Raw genomic sequence first — 19,584 nt, 5'->3', positions numbered from 1 at the left:
CACACATTTTTAAACTGAGCACTATTCATCTGCAATTGTCGGTGAACGCCTTTCATAGTAGAAGTCAGAGTTGTGCTGGGAGCTAGTTGTTTGTTGATATTAGACTCCATTCGTCTGGAAACTGCAACAACTCAAATTGCTGTACTTGCCGCTGAGGTAACGGCAGGTAACTGAGTTTGGGGGACGGTCTTGCAGACGCCATTGAGACTTTCTCAATTAAAAACTGGTTCAATTAAAAAGTGGAATATCTGAGGAAACAAACTGTGGTCTGTTTAAAGTGGAATAACGCATTACCCCCTCCTCGTCTGAGGGGGCGCTGCATCAAGAATTACTGAAGGAAAAGACGAGACAAACAATGAACGAGAAAACTCGCTCATCTATTGGTTTAACGCATGGTTTCCTCCACATAAGAGCAAAACATGGAGCTGCATCAAATCCTATCTCTCTCAGGTTTGCACAAGCGTACGTTTTTGTTGCGTTTACCCACAATGCCCTGCATTGTAGTCCGCTTCCTGCATTTGGTGGACTTGAAGCGAACCCAGACCTACTTTTTTAGGCGGACGAGAGCTCGCACAACTCCTCCAATGAAATGAAGTTTGCGTGCAAACAGACTAGGTTTTTCGATCAAGCAAATTGTGGGTCATGGCTCACCATTTTGTGCCAAACGTCGTGAGAGAAGTGGCAGTAAGTGCAAACACATTGATGTAGGTCTTTCACCATCTACTGTCCCTAATGTCATGAAACGGTTTAGGGTGTCAATTGAAATCTATGTACATAGAAGCCAAAAGCTGAAAACTTGTGAATATTGAGCCCAATAGCCGGAAACCTGAAGTGATATTACACAAAGAGGCAGCCATACATAAATGTTGAGATAGAACTAAAAACAGTGGGAACATGTTCTGGCGACCAGACTGTTATTAACAAGGTGCTAAAACCAACATACGTGATGGTATTGGAGAACAGGGTTGATACGCATATATCTGAAGGTACAATCCACAGGGAGATGACGACATCTTTTTACCAGAGGTGCCATGTTTATTTTAGCAGCACAACACAATGTCTAATTCTGCCGTATGCTGTAAGAACAAGCAAAAATCCTGAATACAAAGTGTCATCAATTCCTGAATTCCTGAAAATAAAAGACGATATGACAGTTTTTTTGGCAAATTGTTAAATTTACAAATGACACGTTCTGGTTTTTATTGGACTTCTAGAAAGTGTTTCCAACTTTCCAACTCGTCGAAAGATTTCATACAGACACCTGTGTGAACCCTGATGCTCGAGTCTGTTTTTAAATACACACTGTGCACAAGTAATTATCGTTATGATTTTAACCTTTCGACAGCACTCTCCACCACTATCATCACGATACTAAACGAGGGTACATAATTCATCCTTCCCATTACAATACAAATACTAAGATGAAGCTGTTCAGTACCTTTAACACACATGGTCATCCATTTTATTTAAAATGCACAGCACACGTGTTTTTAGGACATATACAAATTCACTTTTGCTAATTTGATGGTAGAAATGCTGCACCGCTGATGTCAGACCATGTTTCTGGTCCGACCTCCCTTTATTTTAAGGCAATACGTCCACGGACTGAAATGAGAAACGTTAATGGTGCTTGACACTGTTTTGGGCAGTGTTTAAAAGAAGTCCCTCTGCTTTGCCCTCTCATTGGTCAACCATCTGTATCCATCTTTATTTTTAAAAATACGTCACCAACCCATAAATAGACCTTAACGATCATTAGTGCTCTTCTGACATTCAGAGGTGATACCGAACAAGGTGAAAGAGCACGGCGAATAATCAGCAGAACGCCTGACGGTAGCTGCTGTGTCCTCCCCGCGACCAGAGCTATCAAACTGCGCGGCGCGCTTAATTAGCAAATAGTTAAGTGTCACAATCCGCTTTTGAGTGTCCCTCGCCCAGAAACTAACATCTTTCCCATTCTGTCGTTTGGACGTGGCCCAAGCCCACTGATGTGGAAAATAATAACAATGCTGGGCTCCCGACTTGGACGCGAGCGCGTCGTGATCAACCGACTGCGCGTTAACGGGGACAAACTTGTTGTCAACGTGTGGCGGTGGCGTGCGCGCGCGTGCGTACGTACGTGCACGAGGTGGGCTTGAGGCCATCAGTGCTAGATAAAACTCCATCAGCATCAGTGATGTATAAATAGCTTCGCCCTGGTTTTGTTGCTGGCACCCTTTAAACACACACACACAAACACACACTGTAACCCTGATCCAGCTGCCACAGCACAGCCTTTCTGTGTGGTTTGGCTGCCCTTCAAGAAGTGCATATGTGTGTGTGTTTGGGCAGGGGTGTTTGTCGAGCCGCCGCTACCTGACCCCTCTGCCTGTGTGTGTGTGTGTGTCCGCACGGGCCTGTGTGTACACTTTAATACCCTGTTTGGCGCTCTCCGCAAACAGATGGAAGAGGAGAAAAAACGGTTAACTGCTGTAAATTGCGAGTATTTGCATGTTTACACCTGTATTTCTGGGGCAACGCGCTTGTGAACACACACACACACACACACACACACACACGCTGGTGTCCTGTGCTCGACAGACATATTCATGTCATTCAACAATGTAAACATTCACACTATGTTTTTTTTTATTACATCATCATCCAAAGTTTATAATCTCCTTTCACACAGCGTTTGACATTCTCCAAAACCTCCTCTAATCCCCGACAGGTTCTGTGCCACTGCTTCCTGCATTCTAACCATATTGTCCTAATCCTAACACTGGACCAGTGGAATCATCATTTCACATACTTAAAAGGCAGAGAGAGAGAGAGAGAGAAAGAGAGAAAAAAAAAAACAAGTGCCTGATAGGATGTGGTCTGAGTGAGTTGAAGTGGAAATAAAATGCTATGAAACATCACTTGAGAGGGTTATGAGACGGTTACAGTATCAAGTCATAATCCTGACCTCTGCCGCTGAACGCGAGGGAGACAACACTTTAGGATTGGGGCGATAAGACAACTTGGGTTCTCATTAACAGTCCACGAAATGCTGCGAATTGATTAACATTGCGATATAAGCTTCTTTTCTGCTCGTGACTGAAGTAAAGCGGACTCCATATTCTCTGAATGTATTTTGTTTACAACAGGGTTTCTCACTCCTGGTTCTGGGGAGCCACTGTCCTGCATGTTTATGGTGTTTCCCCTGCTCCAACTCACCTGCTGACCATTTGAATCAGGTGTGTTTGAGCAGGGAAACATCTAAAACACGTACAGGACAGTGGCTCCCCAGGACCAGGAGTGAGAAACCCTGGTTTACAGGGATGTCCGTCAAATTACAATTCGCCTCAATCACTTGACATTGATTTTTTTTTTTTTTTTATGTTTTGCCCAGTTCTGCACAAATTCATGCTTTGCTCAAAACAAACTGATCCGTTCACCGACAATTACATATATATACATATACATATACATATACATATACACAAACCATTCAATGACATATATAAATAAGTTTGTTAGGGCCCAAGCCACGAATGGCAGTGGGCTGAAACGGCTCCTGGTCCTAATTTTAATTACAGTTGTCCACGCTATTATTTATTTATTTTAAAATAAACGTCTGTTTTCGATATTAATACATTAATTTTGCATCATAAATAGTATTATTAAGTATACATGTGATATCATGATGCAACATTGTGAACAGTCGAACTTTTTGTTCTCGAGGCCGACCCCCTCTCTCAGAACAATGAAACGTTTCCTTGATGGGTAATACGCGGCGGCGAGATCAGATGTTATTCTGGTGGAAAACAAAAGGCCGCTTGAACATTTTCACTGATATTATGTTTGTCTACGCCAGATCAATATACTAGAAAACATGTCATAAATAAAACATGTTGTACTTGCTGTTATGGTTTTGTTGTACATGTACAGGGACAGGGTTACACACACACACACACACACACAACACTTCTAATGGTGAGCTCACCCTGACCCACGCATAGAGTGAGCGCCAAATGTGTGTGTCTGCATGCATGCGGTGGACTCGTCTGTCCCTGCAGCCGTCTGGCACCCCTGCCAGTGACCTGGCCGCTGTGGTTGCCAAAATACTGAGAGCATGTGTGTGCGTGCGTGTGTGTGTGTGTGTGTTCTTCCACAACAACATACAACCTATTTCAATTCCATGTAAAAAAAAAAAAAGAAAAAAAAAAGGGATTCAACAATGAACTTCTACACACTCGCTGTCAATCAAAAGTACGCACCCACACAATCAAATAGGATGCTGGGTTATTGCTCATGGTGTATCATGGGTAGAATATTGAGTCATGGTTTGTGTGGGCGGACCATTTATGTACATAGGGAGGTCCAGTAGCCAGAGATTAACACATTTCCTGCAATTTTACACTTATTGCCAAGTACGCTTTTTGTGTTCAGACAAAAAAATAAATAAAATAATCCACATAAGTCAAAAGAAAAGCAAAAAAAACAAAACACCTGACCTGTGGGGGAGAGCAGTTCAGCGAGCACAGAGACAATGATCTAAGGCTCGCTGCATGCATAATACAGGAAACATTATCAGAGTTTCTCACTTTTATATCATCACATTTTACCACCGGAAACTTAATCAAAGCAAAAACTTTAAACTCAAGACTCTTAACTTTAAAAAAAAGGGCACTGCATCAATACAACTCGAATTGAGTGGCATCAATACTGAGAGTTCTTTTTTTTTTTATTATAGTGATCTCAGGGACACTGAGCAATAAACAAATAAAGCAATAAAGTACAGGCTACGTATTGATATCATGATTAGTTCAGGACATTAATCTATGAAGTGTAGGAGGGTGGAGCCAACACAAGCTGTCCAAATATATAGGTTTCCTTTACATTGTACTAAATTTCTGCATTATTTTTCTGCTATTGCCATTCTGTCTTTTAAAAGCACAAATAGCCTCTTTGAATCGGTGATAGCTGCAGAGATCACCACGCACTACATCCAGATTTTACGATCCTGCGATGGCATTCACAAGACTGGCGTAATGTTATGTGTTTACAGTTCACTCTCTTAACATTGTATCAGAGCTGTCAATGCAATAAAACGTTGTCCCCCCCACCACTGCTGCTGCTTCACATTAAGAAGCACTAAAGTGCAGAAACATGATGGTGGCTTTTATTGTGGAAGCAGCCACAGAACGACAAAATGCATTCGTCGATAAGCAGTTAGTGAGTGATTGTCGAACAAAAACCGTCGTCTTCCTGATTGTTCAGGATCAGAAAAAAACTGACAACTCTGATTTTTTTTTTTACATTTGGCTTGGTGCTTGACTCCTAACATCAACTGTGGCACTGATTGCAAAATAAAGACTCACCCAGGGGAGCAGTTGTTGACCAGTGTCACTCGGAGTCCCAAGGGTTCAGACAAAGGAGACCAGACAAAATCAGCAAGGAACAGACAGAAAGGGAATTGGAAAGAACTGAATTGAAGTGGCCATGCACAGAAGCAAACCTGAGAACAAGGCCTTCTTCTTCTTCTTTTGGCTTTTAATGGCGGTTGGCAACCAGCTTTTAGGTGCATTTACAGCCCCCTACTGGACTGGAGGGTGGATCATGAGAAGGTCAGAACGAGATAATACAAAAGAAAAGACTGAGAACAAGTGGAACTCTGGAGACTGTATCAGGGGTTTACTGGGGGCCATGAACAGGGACAGGAAGTGGGCGGAACCATGTGCACCATGTGGCTACAGGTGGTGAAACAGGACGCACAACATGAGTGAATTGAAGTGCAATGCCAATCAAATCAGTTACTGCAAATTAGTCAAAAGCAAGAAATAATTTACTTCCAAATAAAATAAAGAGATATAACTTAAAAATGCAGACAACTTTAAATGTGTTTCAGTCCAACAGATGAATTAAAGGCGCCATATGTAAGAATGTGGCTAAAAACGGTTACTACATTCAAATTCAAAACACCGAGGTCTTTAAGGTTTCGTTTTTCTGACGTAACTGGCAACCCGTGGTTGCTCGGCAGCTGAGACTCTACTGATTGCAATGATTGGTAGACGGCGGTAGGTGGCGCCACAACATGATTTCAAAACATAAACATGATTTGCAGTCTGCAAAAAAAAATTTTTTTAATGCAAATATTTTGGCTGTACTGTTGTTGTTGGTGAGTTCAGTTTGTTAAATGAATATTATTCCTGAGTCTCTGTGACATATTAGGAGGATTTTATGGCCAGTTGATTTAGATTTATTACATAATGCACCTTTAATCCAGGACGGTGATGTCCTGTGTTTGAAGAGCGTTATATAAAATACTTAAATATGTAAATATTCAGTGAAGGGATAAAGTAGTCTATAAATTGAGTTGTGTATACTAGGAATTTGGTAGATACATATAAGTTGATACTTCTGCCTACTCCATTTCAAATGTGACGAGATGTAAATGTATGTAAATGTTGCACATATGTTTGAAATAAAAAAAATCAACAGTGTGATTTCTAATAAATGCAACTGAATTCTGACCCCTCCTTTCCCCAAACACATCAGCTCATGACAGTTAGTGTCTCAGGTAAATAACTGTCATGATGCTACTGTTGCGTATTATTGTATTGCAATATTAAAAAGAACAGTTACAGAGAAAGGGGGGAAAGTAGACCTGCCAGGTTGATGTTACTTTGCCTATAAATATAGATTGTATTGTATCAGCCACCACTAAAACATTAATGTGGATAAATTACAGTAGCTTACTGTGAGCTGACCTTACCCAGAGTCACTCCTTGGAAGTCACTGTTATGCAGTTTATAGTCCTGCATAACCAGACCCATCTCCACAGAGCTGTGTCAGCACTGAAGAATGGTCGGGCTGCTCCCATTATCTTTCAGCTCACAGAAGAAGAGAGAGGGGAAAAAAAAAAAAAAAAGAAAGAAACACTGGCCTGTTTCTATTTCCTTAAATCAATCACAGGCATCGTGTGGTGCTGCCAAGACAAAGGATGCAAAGACGGGCACCCCCTGCAAAGTAAAAGCAGAAGAAACAGAAAAAGGTGTCCTCTGGTTAGAATTGACTTGACCTGGAGCAGGATAGAGCAGGACCTGCAGCATGTATGCCACCGTCTGGCCTGAATACAGAAAAGGAAACCGGGACGAACGCGCGGCACAGAAGTGACAGCGAGGAAAAGAAACTTTAAATATCCGACTCTAACATGACAATTGGTTGGCTGAGGATAAGCATGAATATTAGATTATTTGTTAGCTGTTATATATACTACACCTTTTTGTTATAATGAGATATGAAACTGGATAACGTGTAATCAACGATCGCGGTCATAAAATTACCTGTTACCACAGGGTGGCAGCAGCAGCAAACATTTGCCAAGTGCATGTTTGCTGAAATTTAAGAGGTTCCTTGAATGCATCTTGAAGCTCCCCTGATTTAAAACTGTCGAAATGATCAAATTTACCAGGGTCTTTGAATTCAGCTCTTTAGCTGCTGCTCTTAGCTCAACACACTACAGGTCCCTGCATTACTTACACTAGCTCTCATGCGTTTGAGTTTGTTGTTGTTTGTTTTCTTGGAGTGGAGAATTTCCCTTTGATGCAAATTACCGTACAATACCGTACCTAGAGAATGACAGTGTGAAGAGGTGATGACTGTGTTCCTGTTTCTAAAGTGCCGGGTAGAACCACTCTGACCTTCAACTTCACCGTCCCACTTGGTGGTGGTGACGGTGGTGGAGGACGTGGATGCAGCGAGATAAATGACCTCCAGTCCTCCCTCTGTTTGCTCTCCATGGCTCTACCCATGTTGAGAAGGTCAGAGAGTCAGCTGGAGTGAGAGAGTGAGCGCTCCCCCCCCCCCTCCACTCTCACTGTGTCCCGCATAGGGTGTCCTTTTTTAGTGCACTACAGCAGAACCCTAAGTGCAACCTTTCCTAACCGCGCAGTCCACCACTCAACAACTGAGAGTGCTCAAAGAGTGATTACAGTTATTTTCAACTTGAACTTTTATGTTCTTTGTTGCTGCAGACATGGTAGTTGATGATGTTTAAAATGGCATCACTTACTTCAGTCAGGAGCTTTTCATAACTTCAGATCACCAGTAGGGATGCACACTCAGGGGGGACGGTACAGTCTGTCACCACTGAATCCAACAAATGATACAAATGTCCTCCCAACACAACACCTCCACTGCAGTTATGTGTATTTTTAAAATAACATTTCAGTTAAGAAAGCGTATATGTTATAAAGTTTTACGTAGCTGCCAGTATTCTGCTCTGCTCGTGTTCTACTCTACCCTATTTTCCACTCTCCCACTCTCTCTCTGCCATTTCCACCTTCCTCTTTATTGGTTTATGCATCAGGTTTATGTGGGCAGAGCCATTCTTCTTCATTTGTGTAGTAAGCATCCACTTTAAAACACAAAATGCAAGTGCACTGCTGAAAAAAACAAGATAGTGGCCTCCGTAAAACCAAGGTTGTTGCCTAAAGTATATAAAAGGTTTAGGCCAAGGCTATGAAAGCTGAATGATGTTTATTTTAAAGTAATTATACACTTAGACGAATAGACCCATGACAATGTTACATACTGGACCTTTAAAGGGGTCATATTATACCCTATTTCTCCAAGTTAAACGTGTTCCCTGGTGTCCTAATGAACATGTCTGTGACATGATTTGGTCAAAATACCATAAGGATGAAGCACCACAGCAGTTCAATCCCCCTGCCAAAACAGCCCTGTTCATAATGCTCTGTTAAGCAGTATCTCTTTAGGTCCACCTTAAAGGTCCACCTTAAAAAAATGTAAAACAAAACGGGACAGGATATGAAATCAGCCACAGAGGCTACTAACAGCAGTTAGCAGGAAAAGTGATAATTTGCAGGCTCTAGCAGGCACATTGCCGTCATATATAACATGTATCCACAGAAAAAACCTCTGAGGCTGGAAATTTGTGTAGAACTCTGTGCTGCACTGTGGAGCCAAGAATATAACTTTTCGCGGACTTGCGGTTTTCGGATACTGTTGCCCTCGCCAGCACTTCCAGGAATTAAGCGCATTGTGACGTCCAAATGAGTGCGGAAGTCAACATTGCGTGTTTTATCGCCTGTATTTAGACTGAGGAGGACCACAAAAACATGAGTGAGTCGTCTTTTTTCACACTGATAGGGCCTCCAGAATCGCAAATATAAGGATTTAAATGATTAAAAGGTTGATTTTGCAAAATATGTCCCCTTTAAGACATTGCTTGGACGGTCAGCGTTAAAGCATAACGATCGGTTTCGCAAATAAATGAAACTATTGAATGCTTCAGAGTTTAAAATCTTTGTTTCCAGTGAGACATTTTAGCAAACGAGGTCACGCGTCAACACACGAGCGTCATGACTTTTGTTACAGCGACGAATCCCCGAGGTGTCACCCGAGGACGGCTCCTGTCAGAGGTGAAGCGATCAGTTGCGCGCGTCTTTCGTAAACAATGGCGGTTACAACCATCGGCACACCGATGTCAGTGGATTAGAGGAGTTCCATTGTATCAGGACCTCTTAAAATTTAGTGTTGACTGTGCGGCATCAACAACCTTGAATTATCTGTCAGGATAAAAGCAGCACCAAGGTGACTTGTAGCAACTATTATCAGATTGGTCTGCGCTTTTTCTTCAGCAAAGCGTGAAAGTGAAACGACCTAATGAATTCTCCAAGTCCCTCAGTGCTAAAAGGGAAAAAAAAAAAAAAACTCACAATGCTCACAGCCCTGCCTCCACATTAAACACCACCGAGGAGGAGAGGAGGGAAAAATGTTGTGTAGAAATATGTGGATGACAATTAATATAAAAAAGCATCCTGCTTCATGCATATTAAATGATCTACAATATATATGGATGTTTTAGTGGATGAACTACGGCATAAACGGCTATATTAGCAGTCTCATCGGGGGCACCAACGCTAATGCTTGATACTTATTTGACTCAAATCTGCCCCTAAATGGCTGTTGTGGTACACAGTTTACAGTGTATTTAATATGTTCTCATTCGTGCCTCAGAAAAGTCGCATTTCTCCAAAGAATAATCAAAAAAACCAGGCAAAATAGTCTCTGATCGTTCTGCACTATATGGCTCCATGTCTTCCTATCGCTTCTTATGTTTGCAGGTCAGCCTTTTTCCCCCTTCTGCTTCTTCCCAGGCCCAGTGTTCCAAGTCAGCATCCATGGGGTTTGTTTATATCTTCATTTGTTTGCTTGTTTGTTTGTGCATGCACTCTGCTCTGCAGCTGAGCTAACAAGGCGCCATTTTTTGCACCGGGTTTTTGCTTCGTACCATCCAATTAAAGCGTGTGATCAGCCAGAACGCTTTAATGATGGTTGTGGTGCCGGAGCTGACCGGCTTACAGCGAGATAGAGAGGCAAAGAGAGATGGCGTGCTGTGAGGTGGTGACTGCAGCATACCAGTGTTGTGGCTCAGTGGCTCCACTGCAGACAGCAGACAGGGTAAAATTATCCTCCCTCTCTTATTTTTTTGTCAGGAGAAAGGGGGAAAGACCAAGCGAGCTGTGGGAGCCGTCTGTAAACGATCAGTCTTACAGTCAGTTGTTTGTTTTGTTGTGCTTAAGATTGTACTTAAGGTTAATGAACAGTCGCTGCACAACCCTTATTAAGACAACAGTATATATGTATCTATATAGAAACAGTGCTACGTGTAACTACAATGCATTGCCATTTAACTGGAATCCAACATTCAGATCTTCTTTTTTCGTGTAGTAAACTTCCACTTAAAAGAAGAAAACACAAGCTGGTTCGTCCATTCAGACTGCTGTAGTAACTGCTGGAGCTCAGCAAAAAAAAAAAATGGTGGCCTTCGTTAAGCCAGGCATAAAAGGCTTATTCTAAGGCAGATAAAAAAAACAACAATTTATTTCTGCAAGTTTCAAAGCAATTATGGAAACTTATTCGTGAGAAGTTAATTACATTTGCTGATACACCCCTGGTAAATGTTACACACTGGACCTTTGAATCAAGATTTTTTTATCGCATGTATTGAATTTGTATTTGCGCCTCAGTTCGTCAACGTTTTGATTTTTTAATGATGTGAAGTACATAGAAATGCGAAATTTAATTTGCCAAATGGAAGCAACATAAAATTATCTGATGTCCAGTCCAATGTTAAGGCTTTAAACACAAAAAGACGGACTAAAATGCTCAACTCCATGGGGTTGAATCAAGGAGGATCAACATATATACTCAGAAAAACGTACTTGGCGACGTGGTTCTTGGGCGACAGGACTGCGACGCAAGACAGACAAAAACTAACTGACACAAGACAAGGGAAACGAGGACGATTTATACCTGAGGTCAGGGAACACAGGTGAAAGTAGTAATAACATTCTTACATATGGCACATTTAAAACTTAAATGTCTGCAGATCTATGTTTGAATTCTATAACTCAGACCATTAAAGGCTCAACAGACTTTTCAAACTGTCCTTGAATGATGGAGATTGTAGTGCAGTCATTCTGGGATCACATTCACTTACTGTGTACCTCACATCCTAATTACTACCATTTTAAAAGGGGCTTTTAAAATGGTTAAGGGTTATGGTTAGGCATTTAGTTATGACAGTTCAGGTTCGAGTAAGGGGAGTTCGGGCTAGGGGAATGCATTGTGTCTATCAGTGTCCTCTCTAAAGACACTGTACAAGAATGTGTGTGTGTGTGTGTGTGTAGCATCCGACCCTTGGCTCTCAGCAGAGGCCAGCGTCTGTTGTGGAGCCCTCTAATGGACGCCCAGCTGGAGTCGGGCACACGCAAGGGCAGCCAAGGTCACTGCCACTGCCTCTAAGGACCCCATCATTTGGCAAAGCTCTGCAGGCTGCAGTCTGCTCTGTGTGTGTCTCTGTGTGTGCATTTGCTTTTGCCTTTGTGTGTTATTATTTTTTGCCATGTATTCAAGGATGTGTTACACACCTTGAAATTAAAGGTGCCATATGCAAGAATGTGGCCAAAAAAACGGTTACTACATTCAAATTCAAAATACAGAGGTCTTTTAGGTTTTGTTTTCTGACATAACTGGCAACCCGTGGTTGCTCTGCAGCTGAGACTCTACTGACTGCAATGATTGGTAGATGGCGGTAGGTGGCACTGCATGCCAAAACATGATTTCAAAACATAAACATGATTTGCAGTCTGCAAAATATTATTTTTAATGCAAATATTTTGGCTGTACTGTTGTTGATGGTGAGTTCAGTTTGTTATATGAACATTATTCCTGAGTCTCTGTGACATATTAGGAGGATTTTATGGCCAGTTGCTTTAGATTTATTACATAATGCACCTTTAAGGAACACATTGTGGACCAAAGACCACACACTGGTCTATAAATGAAACTACGCTACTCATATTAAAGCAATTGTCAATCACAAGACCGGTTGTTGCTTTTAAAGTTGTCTTTCCTATAGAAGATGAGGCTACTCTATATGATTTATTTAATCTTTCAATCAAACTTTGTGCATTATCTATGTATCCCTGTCTCCTGCCGCTGGTTTGATGTGTGGAGTCAGCACAGTATTGTTCTCTCCAGCACTGTGGGGAAAGTTACAGACAGACGTACAGTAAGAGTGTGTGAGACAGACGTGTGTGTGTGTGTGTCTTGTGTGGTCCGCAGTTTTGATCTTCCATGCAAGCTGCAGGACTTGAAGTGCAGGGCATCAAACGGAATGTTACAACTGGTCAAGGTTCTTCCCGAGGAATCAAACATGTCATTTAAAAAAAGACATACTGCTGTTTTGATTTGTGTGTGAAGCCTAGTTGAAAGCATTTTGGTTCCAGGCTTTGTGTTTCGAAGTCTAACGCACAAAAAAAAAAAAAAAAAAAAGAAATCCAGTTGCAACAACTGACAAGAAAAAGCCACTTTTAAGAGAATAACAGCGAGACTTCTCTTATTGTTATTTGTGGTGCTTACAGGAATCTAACAATGAATCAAATCCCTCATGTCGCATTCCCAGAAAACCCTTTATGTAACACAATCCACCAATAATCTGTCATTGATTTGTAAAAAGAAAAAAAAAAAACTACCTACAACGTATCTTGTATTTTTGGAATTGATTAAACACTTTCCGACAAAGTTTACGAAGAATTTGTCTCCACTTTTAAAAAAAACACAATCAAGAAAATGCTCTACACATGCATTAACCTGGATTTCTCATTCCAGATGTGTACAAAGGTGTGGTTACACATTATTTGGTCAGAAAACTTTATGACCTTCAAATATTTTTGACCTCCCTTTGAGCCTGTAAGTGCACCATCTGTCTCCTCCTGTGTCTCCCAGCCACCGCTGCACTGCTGCTTCAGCTGTCCACTCGTGTCCTTCTTACATACTTTGACATAAGTGTCCAAATCTGGCTAGCTTTTTATGATCACACAGACAAAAACAAAAAAAACAATTTGTTTTCCAGCTAATGCATTGGAAAGGCAGAGAGGAGAGGTCAGAGGGGGGAAGCGATCAGAACCATGGATTTCGCTTGGTCAGAGGTTGAAAACGATGTGAGCCAGAGCGGGGGCGAGCTGTTCAATGTCACCGTCGAGCTGAAATGACCACACGACTGTGACAAAAAGGCCTTTTGTTTTGTGCAATAACTTCACAACGGCTCCACCTCCCTGATAAATAGGCAAACTAGAAAAGCACTCGGAGAGCGCAGGCCTCCGCCCAGGCGGCTTCGGTGCCTACAAAATACACCCTGCCGGATCACGGCCAAAATTGAATCACTTGTTCCTGGTCCCATTGCGGACATTTCCTGAAAATTTCATCCAAATCCATCATATATCTGTATACATATACCTCCTTGGTGGAGGTCAACAATCATTTAAACCTGATCTGATAGACAATTTGCATGAACCACATCAATCACAGACAAAGAATCAACTCGCTTTAACAAGACCAGACAATGAATTATGAGCGAAAAGGTAACATATATCACACGAGGCACGGCTTGCCCACCTCCATAATCCATAATCACTGGAAAACAATGCCGCTTGGCCTGTTTCAGCGGTGATGTCCTGCTGAACAAGCCCTGGCAAAATGTATATGAGCTCATTCCGGACAGCACGGTTGTGGTTTTTTAACCGACGCCTCTGGGCTGTTTGATTGAATCCCTTAATCTGCATTTTTTTGGACTGTGGGAGCAAACTGGAGAACCGGGAGAAAACCCAAGCACACAATACAAACTCTGACTTTTTCTATTGCTAACCACTACACCACCCGTGTGGCCCCATTAGTGTCACGTTCCCTCAAAAACACACGTCCTTCTCCAAGCTGCACATCAACGGTGCCGTGGAGTTTCCATTGTTCACACAGCACAAAAGCCCCAACATGGAACTGCTCCATCTCCCATCACCCAATGCATTATTATTATTATTATAGCAGGGTGGAACACAAACTCCATAGCACAGCATAAATTATAAATCCCAGGCCCTGCCTCTCCCTGCAGGCCCCCATCCACGTACCTGCATTTAATTCCCCTAACATTGATCAAATAATCAGTAGATCAACTTATACAATACAATAACTGCAAGATGGTATCGTTTAACAAAAGGGATGAGCGACAACATAATGCACATCGCACGTCAATCATGTTTTATTTGATTTTTTGTTTACATGAAGTGCAAATTGCGCCTTAAATAACCACATGTGCAGCCCACACATCTGTTCTATATGTGCTTGAAATCTATGTGAACATATGTGCCTGGCACGTGTAACAGTGAATATATCAGACTGCGTATTTGTGTGCGATAAGTGATTCGCTTTAGCCCCGATCATGAGTTGTACACATGGTGTGCAAGAAGATTCTATTATTTTAGAATTATATGATTGACATTGTTGAGCACAAATGCTGTGTCTGTAATCAAGTTTGGTATGACGATGGCCTTTTGCAAAAAAAAAACAACTAAAAATTGGGCAAACACTGTTAAAAGAGGCTAATAGACAGCTCGCCAATACTCTCAACACAGTGTAATAGCTACAGACAATGTGCGAGTGTAGCTCAGATGTCATCAACACTGTTTCCAGGGGACACAAAATTTGATGGCATCTTTAACACAACATCAGTTCAATACTTAAGCGGGCCACATTTAACGCGCCGTCATAAAACAACTATCACATCCTCCAGGATAACACAAGGCCAGGACGAACGGTCTCAACGGCGTTTGGTCCCGGCTTTCTGACGCGAGCACATTGCAGCTGGAGCAACTCCAAGACGTGGCCCTTTAAGGACGCATTAATCCATCCATCCATCCATTATCTACCGCTTTATCCTCCCCCAGAGGGTCGTGGGGGGGGGGGGGTGCTGTGATAGGCAGGGTACACCCTGGACAGTTCGCCAGTCCATCGCAGGGCCATTCATTCACACACACTCTCACGCCTACGGTCAATTTAGAGTGACCAATTTACCTAATCCCCATATTGCATGTTTTTGGACTGTGGTAGGAAGCAGGAGAACCCAGAGAAAACCCACGCACACAGAGGGAGAACATGCAAACTCCTTGCAGAAAGGCTCTTGTTCCAAACAGGGAAAGAAGTCACTTGTAGCTCCAAACCCAAGTGCAGCTACACTAACAGGTAACCAAGGGGAACATTTTCTGTTCCGAGTCTCTGATCCCCGAGTTTAAAAACTCCAACAGAAGTTCTGTAAACATTTGAGAAACATTTTTTTTTACCGTCTGATCGCAGTTTTTGTTTGGATTTGGTGCAGTGTTATTTTTATTTTTTTATCAAATGCAGCATTTCTTGCAGCTCTTATTCACACAACCGGCTGACCTCTTCTCCCCCGTTGCCGCGAAGGCTCACAGACGAAGGTCAACACGATTTCTCTGAAAGATGTTTATTCTACCATCAAATACACACTATAAGAATACGGTGTCATTAAACTTGAACTGTGTGTGTTTGTGTTGCGTGTATATATATATATATCCTACTTCTCTCAGCCTTAAAAACGGCGATGGGAGAACATATACCATTTATACTGTTGTGATGTAGTGTAAACACACACACAAGTGCTGTCCATTCATCAAAGGAAATTCAAGTATGTCTTGTTAACGCGCGACGGTGACATCATTTCTTGTTATCAGCAGAATCCAGATCTAATTCTGTACACACGATCCCATGGTAGACTGAATCTAGCATCTGGGTGTGTTTTTTTTTCTGTCACCATCAGCACTCTCTCTCTCTCTCTCTCTCTCCGGCAGCCCGTGGGCTTTGAGACGTTCCTGTGTCGTCTTTGGGTTTTTCCGCTGGAGCACGAATGCACAGAGCAAATTCCATCACTGGTGCACATTGAAAATGGTGCTATACAAATAACTGTTTTGGGAGCAGGTGGGAGGACTATGTGTGTGTGTGTGTGTGTGTGTGTGTGTGTGTGTGTGTGTGTTGCCAGCTCACTTTCACTGTCAAGTATATTTTTTATAAATATCCATCCAAATAAAGGTACACTTTCTGTGTGAATGGATTTGACTGTGTTCATGTGTGTGTGTGTGTGTGAGAAAAGTCAACATCATCTTTTAAGCCTGTTTGATGCTGATCTTTCTCCCTCTGATCCGCAGTACACACCGAGCACGGCCGCTGACTGTGAGAGTAAATGCCAGGCTCACGTTCCCACTGCCCTTCAACAAACCCCTGTAGGGACTTCAGTGTCGAGGCCTGTGACATATACGGCTCATTCTTGATCACGTATATTTACTTACTTATGTCTTTAATACTTACAATTTCGTTTTATTGGAAACTTTAAACCATGGATCTTTTAATTCTGCTCTAAGCTTTAACCCTCTAACACAGAAGCCTCAAAATGAACGATCGGTATTAAAGAGTTAAAGGGGACATATTATGCAAAATTAACTTTTTAATCATTTAAACCCTTATATTTGGGACTCTGGAGGTCCTATCAGTCGGCAAAGTGTAAAAAAAAGATGACTCACTCATGTTTTTGTGATCCTCCTCAGTCTAAGTACAGGAGAAAAAACGCACGATGTTGACTTCCTCCTTGGGACGTCACAATGCGTTAAATTCCTGGAATTGTTGTCTCGCGGAGCTCCACTTTGTCCGTAAATCACGTAAACCAGAAAAGTCCGGTCCGCAAAAAGTTCTATTCTTGGCTCCACAGTGCAGCACAGAGTTCTACACAAACTTCCAGCCTCAGACGATTTATCTGTCCAGTGGATACATGTTATATATGATGCCAATGTGCCTGCTAGAGCCTGCAAACGATCACTTTTCCAAATCCTTACTGCTGTTAGCTCCCAGTAGCCTCTGTGGCTGATGTCATTTCCTGTCCCTTAAGTTTTTGTTTTACTTTTTTTTAAGGTGGACCTAAAGAGATACTACTGAACAGAGCGTTCTGAACAGGGCTGTTTTGGCAGGGTGATTGAACTGCTGTGGTGCTTCATGCTTATGGTAATTTGACCAAAGCATGTCACAGACATGTTTATTAGGACACCAGGGAACTAGTTTAACTTAGAGAAATAGGGTATAATATGAGCCCTTTAAAGGTGTGAAATCCAAATATTCTACAGTGTGCACAGGAATTAAGTCAAAAACATTGTATATTGTGAAATATAAAAATTAAATAGCAGTAAATAGGAACATGAATCAAATAATAGAAGAAATGTTGATTTACTTAATATTCATTCATTTGTTTATTAAACTGTGATTACTTTCCCCAGCGGCGTTGCTTGTTACGGTTTGACAACCAAACATAGCAGCAGAGTAAGAGAATATATTATCTTTTTTTTTTTATGAATTCAGGTTAATATGAAACTTATAACGATGATTACAGGGCGAATGATCACAAAGTCCAACAGGTGAGCAGCAGTGAGCGGTTATGCAAAAAAACCCAGGTCTACAGTTCAGAGAAAAAAAGCCCTGTCAGGGGTCCAGTACAGAGGAGTGGTAATGAGAGCTGGCTGACTGTGCCAGGAACAGACGATCGGGTGCATGATCCTAAAGTCCGACAAAAACACACAGTGACTCACATCGAGTCCGACAAGCAGGTAACAGAACTTTTACGGTAGCTTTCACTGAGACAGAGGAGAATCGGCCATGATGGAGAATAACAATCTGGCAGGGTCCTAATTAATGAAACCGGTCCTTATGTACAGCAGGAGGCGGTGGTGTTGATTGGGAGACACGGGAGTGTTGATGATTTGACGAGAGGAAGGGGAAACCAGAAGCCACGCCCCCATGCAGAGACAATAACAGGGCAGAATAAAACCAGGAAGTAGGATTCGGGTGGAAAAGAAGTCAGGAATTGTTGGATTCATTATCCCAGTAGCGATGTATACAAGGGGTCTCAAGCTCAAATGAGCTGAGGGGCTAGTCTAGAGGAAAAATATGAGTTAAAATAGAAATTAACACAATATTCCATCATCCATGATGATACGTCATAGAGATTTCATCATAACATCATACTCATCATCATACTCCCTGAAGAGGGTTTAAGAGACAAGAATAAATCATGTTCAGCGGGAAAAAACATATACAAGCTCATATACATTCTTTACCGTTAGCCGGTTCAAACCTCCGTCTCTCGACTTAATCATTTCATCCATGCACACACAGGGGTTGTGACCAGACACACGTTTAACATTCTCGTCAGCGCTCGTCTCGTTGCGGTTTCGTCGCTGGCCTCGATATCAGGTTTCTATTCATGAGATTGAGTGAATTGTATCACACTGTTCTGTTCTGTTCTGTTCTGTGCCAGGGACCGAATAAGCTGTTATTGTGTATGTGTGTGTGTGTGTGTGTGTGTGTTACATATAGAAAAGAAATACTTCATTCCGATCGCAAGAAACTAAATCTTACTTTTCAAAAATCAATTATGTACCCATATTAAGCTTCACTTGTCTTCTTATTTTTATGTCCTTTATTGTGGCAGAGTGTTTGGTGCCGTTCTAAATAGCATTGTCATTGATATGAATGTAAAGTATCATTCTTTAACAGAATACATGTGTCTACCTTTTCTGGTTTGTGCTCAGGTATAATTTAAGACAATCGAATCGAAAAGCCAAAGAGTAAAAACGGGTTTTAAGATACTATACGTTTGAATTTTAATTCAATTTAATTTGATAATTTAGATAATACAGTGCATGCAACTAAACAGAGGTTGTGAAACATTTCATTTTTCTATGGTGTAATGAAACTGATACCGTCGCTATTTTAGATACCGTGCTATATATAGTCCAATAACTACCAAGTAACCTATAATAGATCCACACACAGACTTTAAATAACTGTTCACACATTCAGCTCTATGATATCTATGAAAAAACGTATTAACCCTTTAAAGTACTACTCAACCATTTGGTAGACCACACTTTAAGTCACTATATCTTATTGAAAAATGCATCAAGCTGAACTCACTAAAACTTAATGTGACTTCTGAATGTTGTACTTTATGAATTATGCAAACAAGGTTTATTATGAACAGACGTCTCAACCGTTTGGTAGAGGCCCTTATCTGAAATATTGAAGGGTCCAATTAAAAAAAAATAAAAATAAAAAAAATATTGTTTTTTGTTATTGTCATTATAAGTAAATAGTATAAAATAATAAAAAATGCAAATCAATCATTTTTCTTTTGCT

General features: G+C 41.4%; 1 protein-coding gene across 1 annotated transcript in view; it reads right to left on the bottom strand.

Moving 5' to 3' along the window:
• Positions 1–18,286: 18,286 nt before the first annotated feature.
• Positions 18,287–19,584, bottom strand: part of eipr1 (EARP complex and GARP complex interacting protein 1) — an 88,179-nt gene continuing 86,881 nt past the window's right edge. The window contains exon 10 of the mRNA XM_083908140.1: positions 18,287–18,320. The gene's annotated coding sequence lies outside the window, so the exon portion shown is untranslated. The remainder of the gene's footprint in view (positions 18,321–19,584) is intronic.

Source organism: Microchirus variegatus, assembly GCF_963457635.1.
Source record: "Microchirus variegatus genome assembly, chromosome: 21".
In the NCBI taxonomy this organism is placed as follows: Eukaryota; Metazoa; Chordata; class Actinopteri; order Pleuronectiformes; family Soleidae; genus Microchirus; species Microchirus variegatus.
Note: the sequence above shows the minus strand (reverse complement) of the source record. Positions and strands in the feature narration are given on the sequence as shown.